Genomic DNA, 9,957 nt, shown 5'->3' on the forward strand with positions numbered 1-9,957 from the left:
CTGATCTCAGAATATAAGCAGGCTTGGGCCAGGATAGTACTTTTGGAATTTTTCAATAATTGTCTAATAATCTTGCAAAAAAAAAAAAAAAAAAAGTCAATGCCCAATCTCAGAATCTAAGCAGGTTTGGGCCAGGTTACTACTTTTGGAAATTTTCACTGAATGTCTAATAATATAAAAAAAAAAAAAAAAAAGAGTCATAGAGTTAATTCCCTACTTATATATTGCACTGGCGATTATAGTGGCTTATTTTTAAATAGCCCTCTCTTCGCAGCCTCTTTTGCTTACAGCCATACCAGCCTGGCTATGCCCGATCTCGTCTGTTCTCTGAAGCTAAGCAGGTTTGGGCCTGGATAGTACTTGGATGGGAGACCGCCTGGGAATAACAGGTGCTGTAAGCTTTTGGGTTTCCTTCCCTACTTATATGTTGCACTGGCGATTATAGTGGCTTATCTTTAAATAGCCCTCTCTTTGCAGCCTCCTTCGCTTACGGCCATACCAGCCTGGCTTTGCTCGATCTCGTCTGATCTCGGAAGCTAAGCAGGTTTGGGCCAAGTTATTACTTTTGGAATTTTTCAGTATTCATCTAATAGTTTTGTATATAAAAAAAAAGAGTCAATATCCAATCTCAGAATCTAAGCAGGTTTGGGCCAGGTAAGTACTTTTGGAACTTTCGGTAATTATCTAATAATTTCGCAAAAAAAATAACAAAATAAAAAAAAGTCAATGCCTGATCTCAGAATCTAAGCAGGTTTGGGCCAAGTTTGTACTTTTGGAATTTTTCAATAGTTGTCTAATAATCTTGCAAAAAAAAAAAAAGTCAATGCCCAATCTCAGAATCTAATCAGGTTTGGGCCAGGTTAGTACTTTTTGAATTTTTCGGAAATTATCTAATAATTTCTGCAAAAATAAAAAAAAGAGTCAATGCCTGATTTCAGAATCTAAGCAGGTTTGGGCCTGGTTAGTTCTTTTGGAAATTTGCACTGTATGTCTAATAATATTGCAAAAAAAAAGAGTCATAGAGTTAATTCCTACTTATATATTGCACTGGTGATTATAGTGGCTTATCTACAAATAGCCTTCTCTTTGCAGCCTCCTTCGCTTATGGCCATACCTAGGGCTGTAGTACTCGAGTCCGAACTCGAGACATTTTTCTATCGTCTCGGACTTGTCTCGGACTTGTTGCATTTGCACTCGGACTTGTCTCGGACTTGGCCATTGGACTCGCCAAGTCTTCTAGTTGGTCTCGACCGAGTCCAGCAATAAAATAAAATAAAAAAATTCTCCTTCAAAACAAAACCACATTTGCATGATGTCGCGACTGAAAACGTGTGGAAAACACTAGGCGCACAGCTCTCCTTATTTCGAAAGCACTCTGTAGCCTGCGCTTGCGCTCCAGTGGCGTCTGCTGTTGCTGGGCAACCATTACCTGCTCTCCGTGAAGTTTCAGCAAAGAATAAATGGATTTCCAGCACTAAACATCCCTTGTAGTAGATCTGCTAATATATTCATTTACAAAATGGCTATCCTTGTACAGCTATGATCATCTGTTTCTCCATCTTCTTAGCTTTCGGTATTGTTCCGGGAAAGGATGTGCATGACCATTAATAAAAAAAATGCTTGAGTTACTGGACTATTCGTGGTTCATGCTATTGTAAATGAAAACACATTAAATATATATATTTTTTAAGCAATCAACGCTTATTAATATATAGCCTTATGCAACAATTACATGTGTACATTTTTTAAACTTTATAATTATATAATTTTCATGTAACAGCCAGTATTTGTATCTGTTACAATCACAAAATTTTTCGTTTCTGCATTCGGATACAACAGTTACTTGAGAAGACCGTTATGACTTTTTATATATTTTTTCATAGTTATCACTGAACAAGTTTGTCGTGTTAAACTAAAATAATTATTCATTTCTAAAATAATATGTATCATGCAAGCCATGACAAACGTTTAGTGATCATTTGAACACGACTGAATCCATTCAATGCGCACATTTTCATTAAATTCTTTCTTTCTTTTAAATATATACAAATAATATAACGTGTATGATGTATTATTATAGGTAAAATTACTCTTGTAACGCTCTGATTTCTGAGAAATGCACAGAGAGGCGACAACAATGCGGTGTTTGATTTGCGCTCTTTTCACTCATAAAGTTTACATTCATTCACTTCTGGCGCTGATCCCCTGGCTCACCTGTTATCTAGCAAACACCAGACTGTGTCAGCTTCAGCCGAGTTATTCCTTGTCCGTTATTCGTTTTTTAAGCCATTATCCTTGCCATTCCGAATAAGGTATTCGGCTTCAGGCACAAACCTAATTAATACATTACATATTTTATTTTTACATGCAACATAGATAAGGTCATATAGTAACAGCTCCACGCAATATTGTAATTCTAAAATTCACGTCGTACTTGCAAACACTTTGTATGCATTATGGTTAATGCATGCTGGAGTAGTTGATTGTTTCTGACAGCGCTCGACTAGTCTATGCAAGCACTAGTACAGTATGACAAAAATTTCGCTATATTTAAATTATTTAAATATATTAATATATTATATTAATATATTAATATAATTATTATTTATTTATATAATTATTTATTTAATTATTATATTTAAATTATTTTTAGATTATATTTATTTTTTATTAAATTTATGTGCGCATACCCAGTAGAGCCAAACGTATCCCTTCTGGCCTTAACTGCGCGCATTTGTCATATCCCGAGCTTTGCTCGTGTGTGTGCCAAGGCATCAGTCATATACATTTTGACCACAGACATAATGTCAGCAAAAGCAGCATTATAAAGTAAATAAAATGAAAATAAAGTACAAAAAATAATTTGACCTTACAGCTCCAAACTCTGTTCTAGAGGGCCAGTGTCCTTTATAGTTTAGCTCCCAGGGTCGGACTGGGGCAAAATCAGTACTCATTACTAGGGCCCCAAAGGAAGATAGGGCCCTTGAAAAGTATGAATCTGAAATATATTTAATTTTACCTGGATATTTTCATGGGTGGGGGGCATGGGGGCCCATCAGGACTGCCTATGCATAGGGCCCGGGATCTTGTGTAACGCCTCTGTTAGCTTTAACCCTAATTATACACACTTGAACCAGCTAATCAAGCTCTTACTAGACACACTAATCTTCCAGGTGTGTTAAGGCCAGTTGGAGCTAAACTTTTCAGGACATTGGCCATCCAGGATCTAGTTTGGAGACCCCTGTCCTACAGAGTTGTTACTTTACACATGCTTTTTGATCATTACAAATAATAATGTAAATTTATTTTCTTAGAATAGGAGATATGCTGTCTCTCGCATCACAAAAATTATCAGTATGTGGTCTTGAAGAGGACCCTTTTTTCTCTCATTTGGACTCGGTCTTGACTTGGACTCGAATCTTTTGGACTCAGACTTTACTTGGACTCGAATCTTTTGGACTCGGACTTGACTTGGACTCGAACCTCTTTGGACTCGGTCTCGACTAGTCCTGGACTTGGACTTGACTTGGACTCGACAAAGCTGGACTTGACTACAGCTCTACCAATCCAACCTGAGGGCGCTAGAGTGCTAGCAGGAAGTGAGGTGGCAGTAGTGGGTGAGAGTAGGCTCACCATTGTTGTTTGTAAACCAATTTTTTGTTTAAAGTTAGCTTTTTTCAGTTTTTCTGATATTCTTAAAGTTCAAACACTTCCCAGGAGCCTAGGCTGTCTGGGGAGGTTTTTTATTTTTGGAGGTATTTTATTTTTATTTTTTATTTTTTTTTTTTTATTTGGACTGATTACACGGAAATGAACATGGAAATGGCAGGAGAAAGATGCAGGGACTTTGACAAGGAAAACACTACAGGACAACGGCTTGGATACAACGAGGCAAAGAAAATGATTATTTATTCAAAGGAAGCAACTGTAATTGTGGATCTGGCAGAGGTGAGAGATGAATCGGTGCAGGATATTATCAAAGAAGTGAATGAAAAAATTGGAGGAGGAAAGATTTTGGCAAGAAGACCAAGACAAGGCAAAGAATTCGAGATCACGTTATCAAATGAGGAGGAGTGTGAAAAGCTAGAGGATGGACTAAGAATAAAGCAACAATTTTGTGAGATTAGAAAGCTACAAGTAAGAGAGTATGTTGTTTATTTTATGCATTTGCCTGCATACATTGATGAACAGGATAAATTAGATAAATTGGAGGCATGGGGTGTAACTCCCTCATCCAACATTAAGAGAATAACATATCCGGGTACTGAAATAGCAGATGGTACAAGATATGTAAAGGTCAGGTTCACCAAAGGAAGTTGTATCTCTACCATATAACAGCAAGTTACTTTCGGATTATAAACGATGGGCAGGTGAAAACCAGGACATGTATTTAAAGATTGCCCGGACTTTATTTGTTACCAGTGCAAAGAGCAGGGGCACTTTGCAAGAAGCTGCAATGCAGCTTGTGGGTTTTGTTTTGCATTTATATTTTTCGTCTTTTGTTTATGAGTCAGTTGAAACTAGTGTCAATCAATGCAAGAAGATTGTCAACTAGGACTAAATTTGAAAATGTACTCTATTTAACAAAGGAGAGTGATATAATATGTATACAAGAAACTGGATGGAATGAAGACATTGTTAATGGTTTTAAGAAAATATGGGATGGAGAATCTTTTTACAATAATGACCCAAACAGGTGAAGACCAAAAATTTCTTATTTTAATATTACTTATTTATTTTTGAAGTTTTAGTGCATGATGAAGTTTACTGCATGAGTTAAAGTCTGCATGAACATGTAGGATCATATGACCAGACACAGGGAGAGGAGCTAATTTTACCATACCAGAAATGTGTATTCAATTCAATTTTCAATTCAAGTTTATTTGTATAGCGCTTTTTACAAAATAAATCGTTACAAAGCAACTTTACAGAAAATTATGTTTCTACAATATTTAGTAGTAGCTAGTAGTTTGTGCACATTTGACAGGATTTTAGAAAAAATAAAAATAATAATAATAATAATATAAGACGTAGTCAGCTAGACGATGAACTATCAATATTATTAATTAAGTTATTATATGATTCAGTGACACATTTAGCAATAATTGTTAGTTCTGTTTGTTGATTCAAGGTAGCATCATCTGGGGTCCTCTGAGGGTCAGCATCATCTCTTCTCAGGTGTTCTGGATCCAGACTGGAGCTTGTTTAAATCCTAGTTACCACGGGATGTAAATCCCGTGGCGAAACATAGAAACAAAATACAGACATCATTAGCATAGCTGCTGATCCAACAAAGTAAAATTAGTTTAACCCAAGTTAATGAATAAAAATGCACCTTTGAACAGATGCAACTACACTCACAGTTAAAAAGATACATTATTCGAATGCTTGGCGAAAGAGATGTGTTTTTAATCTAGATTTAAACAGAGAGAGTGTGTCTGAACCCCGAACATTATCAGGAAGGCTATTCCAGAGTTTGGGAGCCAAATGTGAGAAAGCTCTACCTCCTTTAGTGGATTTTGCTATCCTAGGAACGACCAAAAGTCCAGCGTTTTGTGACCTTAGGGTGCGTGATGGGTTGTAACGTGGTAGAAGGCTAGTTAGGTACGCTGGAGCTAAACCATTTAGGGCCTTATAGGTAAGTAATGATAATTTGTAACTGATACGGAACTTAATAGGTAGCCAGTGCAGAGACTGTAAAATTGGGGTAATATGATCATATTTTCTTGACCTGGTAAGGACTCTAGCTGCTGCATTTTGGACGACCTGTAGCTTGTTTAATGACGAAGCAGGACAACCACCTAGAAGTGCATTACAATAGTCCAGTCTAGAGGTCATGAATGCATGAACTAGCTTTTCTGCATCAGAAACAGATAACATGTTTCGTAGCTTGGCAATGTTTCTAAGATGGAAGAATGCAGTTTTTGTAACAGTGGAAATATGATTTTCAAAAGACAAATTGCTGTCTAATATAACACCCAGATTTCTGACTGTAGAGGAAGTAACAGTACATCCGTCTAGTTGCAGATTGTAATCTACAAGATTCTGTGTAGTGTTTTTTGGTCCAATAATTAGTATCTCTGTCTTATCCGAATTTAATTGGAGAAAATTGTGTGTCATCCAATCTTTTACATTTTTAACACACTCTGTTAGCTTAGATAATTGGGAAGTTTCATCTGGTCTCGTTGAGATATATAGCTGAGTATCATCAGCATAACAGTGGAAGCTAATTCCGTATTTTCTAATAATATTACCAAGGGGCAACATATATATTGAAAATAGAAGGGGACCTAGGACGGATCCTTGTGGCACTCCATATTTTACTGATGATAAATGAGATGACTCCCCATTTAAGTAAACAAAATGGTAGCGATCGGACAGGTAGGATCTAAACCATCTTAGAGCCTGCCCTTGAATACCTGTATAGTTTTGTAATCGATCTATGAGTATGTCATGATCTATGGTGTCGAACGCAGCACTAAGATCAAGTAAGACTAGAAATGAGATGCAGCCTTGGTCTGACGCAAGGAGCAGGTCATTTGTAATTTTAACAAGTGCAGTTTCTGTGCTATGGTGGGGCCTGAAACCTGACTGAAATTCTTCATACAGATCATTTTTATGCAGGAAGGTGCTCAATTGAGCAGACACAACTTTCTCTAAAATTTTAGACATAAATGGAAGATTTGAAATAGGCCTATAATTTGCCAGTACACTAGGATCTAGTTTTGGTTTCTTAATAAGAGGCTTGATAACCGCCAGCTTGAATGGTTTTGGGACGTGTCCTAAAGTTAACGACGAGTTTATGATATTGAGAAGCGGTTCTTCGGCTACAGGTAACAGCTCTTTCAGTAATTTAGAGGGTACAGGATCTAATAAACATGTTGTTGGTTTAGATACAGTGATAAGTTTATTTAGCTCTTCCTGTCCTATGGTTGTAAAGCACTGCAGTTTATCTTTGGGTGCGATGGATGAAACTGAAGTGTTAGATGCTGTAGAATCTACATTCGCTATTGTATTTCTAATGTTATCTATTTTATCAGTGAAGAAATTCATAAAGTCATTACTATTTAACGTTGGTGGAATATTTGAATCAGGTGGCGTCTGGTAATTTGTTAACTTAGCCACTGTGCTAAATAAAAACCTAGGATTGTTTTGGTTATTTTCAATGAGTTTGTGTATATGTTCTGCCCTAGCAGTTTTTAGAGCCTGTCTATAGCTGGACATACTGTTTTTCCATGCAATTCTAAAAACTTCTAAGTTAGTTTTTCTCCATTTGCGTTCAAGACTACGAGTTAATTTCTTGAGAGAGTGAGTATTACTGTTATACCATGGTACAGTACGTTTTTCTCTAACTTTTTTCAATTTGATTGGGGCAACAGCTTCTAATGTATTAGAGAAAATAGTGCCCATGTTGTCAATAATTTCGTCTAATTCGTGTGTATTTTTGGGTATAATTAGCAGTTGAGATAGATCAGGCAGGTTATTTGCGAATCTTTCTTTGGTGGCTGGAACAATAGTTCTGCCCAGACGGTAACGCTGCGACATATAGTTAATATCAGTTATACGCAGCATGCACGATACAAGGAAATGGTCTGTAATATCATCACTTTGAGGTACGATATCTATAGCAGTAAGATCGAGTCCATGCGATATAATTAAATCTAGTGTATGATTAAAACGATGAGTGGGCCCGGTGACATTTTGCTTGACTCCAAAGGAGTTTATTAGGTCAGTAAACGCAAGTCCTAATGTATCATTTGCATTATCAACGTGAATATTAAAATCTCCCATGATTAGCGCCTTATCAACTGTAACTAGAAGGTCTGAGAGGAAATCTGCAAATTCTTTTAGGAATTCTGTATACGGCCCTGGTGGTCTATACACAGTAGCCAGAGCAAGAGATACATTAGATTTCTTTTGCATGTCTGACAGAGTAACATTTAGCAGAAGTATTTCAAAAGAGTTAAACCTGTATCCTGTTTTCTGGGTAACATTGAGAATATCACTATATATTGTTGCAACACCCCCGCCACGACCAGTCTGACGGGGCTCATGCTTATAACAGTAGTTTGGTGGAGTAGACTCATTTAGACCAAAATAATCATTTGGTTTTAGCCAGGTTTCAGTCAAGCAGAGTAAATCAAAACTATTATCGGTGATCATTTCATTTACAATAACTGCTTTTGGTGCGAGTGATCTAATATTTATGAGCCCAAACTTTAAAAATTGTTTTTGTTCATTTACTTTACATTTTTCTGGTTTAATAACGATAAGATTTTTTCTAGATCCTACATTATATTTATATTTTGACCTCACTATTCGGGGAACAGACACAGTCTTAATAGGTTTTACAGCGCAAGTACTTTTAGCATTTAAGCGGTTGGAGCAAAACTCATCATAATGCTTATTTGAGAATTGTCTTACTAGTCACATGGAGCGAAGTGTCCTGGAGATGCTGTCAGAGAGAAGCTCCGCTCCAATTTTGCTGGGGTGTAATCCATCAGCGCGAAACAGTCTAGGACGCTCCCAGAAAAGAGCGTCCTACATAAATGTATGTAACATGTTCCACTGATGCATAGGGTGGCTTCTTCTTTCCACCAATGTTTGTATGTATAAATATACCAACTGATGTTAGCATGAAGTATACATTCTATTTTAAACAAACTAAGGAACTTGGTCAGTGGTATATAAGCTATGGTCACTGTCAAAGCCTTAGAGAAACTGAGAAACTAAGAAACTGAGAGACTGAGAAATGGAGAAATGAACATACAGCTGGCAAAGACAACAAGTTTCTCTCCTATGCCTGATACATATGTCAATAAAGATTTTGACAAGGCAACTGGTATTCGGCCCTGTGATTGACGATTCATCAGGTAAGACATTTTTCTTTTTCCTAAAAATAAATCTAAGTCTGCCTGATGACATATGTGATGTTGAGACTGTGACTGAAACTGCTGAAAAGAACTGTGTAATTTTAAAATACCAGTTGTGTTGCCAATAAATGTGTCAGACATAGCTAAATTTAAGAAATTCAATTTGATGTAACTAATTGAGTTGTTCTGATCAGTAGACCTCCAAAATATTTGAATGAAGCTGGGGTAAAAGTAGATCTTTTAGAGTAAAAGACCATTTAGTAAAATTTTCAGGAGAATAAGCCATAATGCGATTTAGCAATTAGATGATTAGAGGTGATAGAATGTGGCGAGTCTGCAATAAGGGGCAGGTTAAACTCTAAAACATGTCTATTTACTAAAAAAGGTAATTAGAAGTGGTGGAATGTGGCGGGTCTACAATAAGGGGCAGGTTAAACTCTAAAACATGTCTATTTACTAAAAAAGGTAATTAGAAGTGGTGGAATGTGGCGGGTATACAATAAGGGGCAGTTTAAACTCTAAAACAATTCTATCCACTAAAAGAGCCTCACTTAGGAAAGTGTGGGAAAGTTATAAGTTGTAAGAATAGGAGCGGTTTAAAGTGGCAGGTCTGCGCTAAAGGTATTGCTGTTTTGAGAACCCTAAAACGTTTAAACACGCTAAAGTAAAGGTACAGTACCTTTATGAATTATAGTGGCTAGAATCATGGGCCTTCTGATTTTGACAGTAAAGCTGTTCAATGTTTGGGAAAGAAACAGATCAGCTCAACTGAGAAAAAAAGGGAATTATAAGAATATTTAGGATTTAACTTTGTTCTCTTTATCTTTCTTTGTTTTATTTTGAGTTGTCAGCTAGAGAGAGAGGAAGATAGGGGAGGGCAGGACCCATACCTTCAGCAACACACACACACACAGATACTCACACGCACACACAGAGTTAAATATATCCCTGCTGCTGAGAGCCTGAGACACAGATCCTCTGCAGAAATGACAGAGACTGGCTGCAACAGCAGAACCATATCTGCTTGGTACTTGGAAAAGAAGAACAAGAAGCAAGCAAAGTTTTTGAAGAAAGGACTGAATGT

At 36.8% G+C, this 9,957-nt stretch overlaps 1 non-coding gene across 1 annotated transcript; it reads left to right on the top strand.

Moving 5' to 3' along the window:
• Positions 1-282: 282 nt before the first annotated feature.
• On the top strand, positions 283-401 carry LOC127945647 (5S ribosomal RNA). The gene has a single exon (XR_008150926.1). It is a non-coding gene; the product is annotated as a 5S ribosomal RNA (ribosomal RNA).
• The last annotated feature ends 9,556 nt before the right edge of the window (positions 402-9,957 follow it).

This window comes from Carassius gibelio, chromosome A23 (assembly GCF_023724105.1).
Source record: "Carassius gibelio isolate Cgi1373 ecotype wild population from Czech Republic chromosome A23, carGib1.2-hapl.c, whole genome shotgun sequence".
In the NCBI taxonomy this organism is placed as follows: Eukaryota; Metazoa; Chordata; class Actinopteri; order Cypriniformes; family Cyprinidae; genus Carassius; species Carassius gibelio.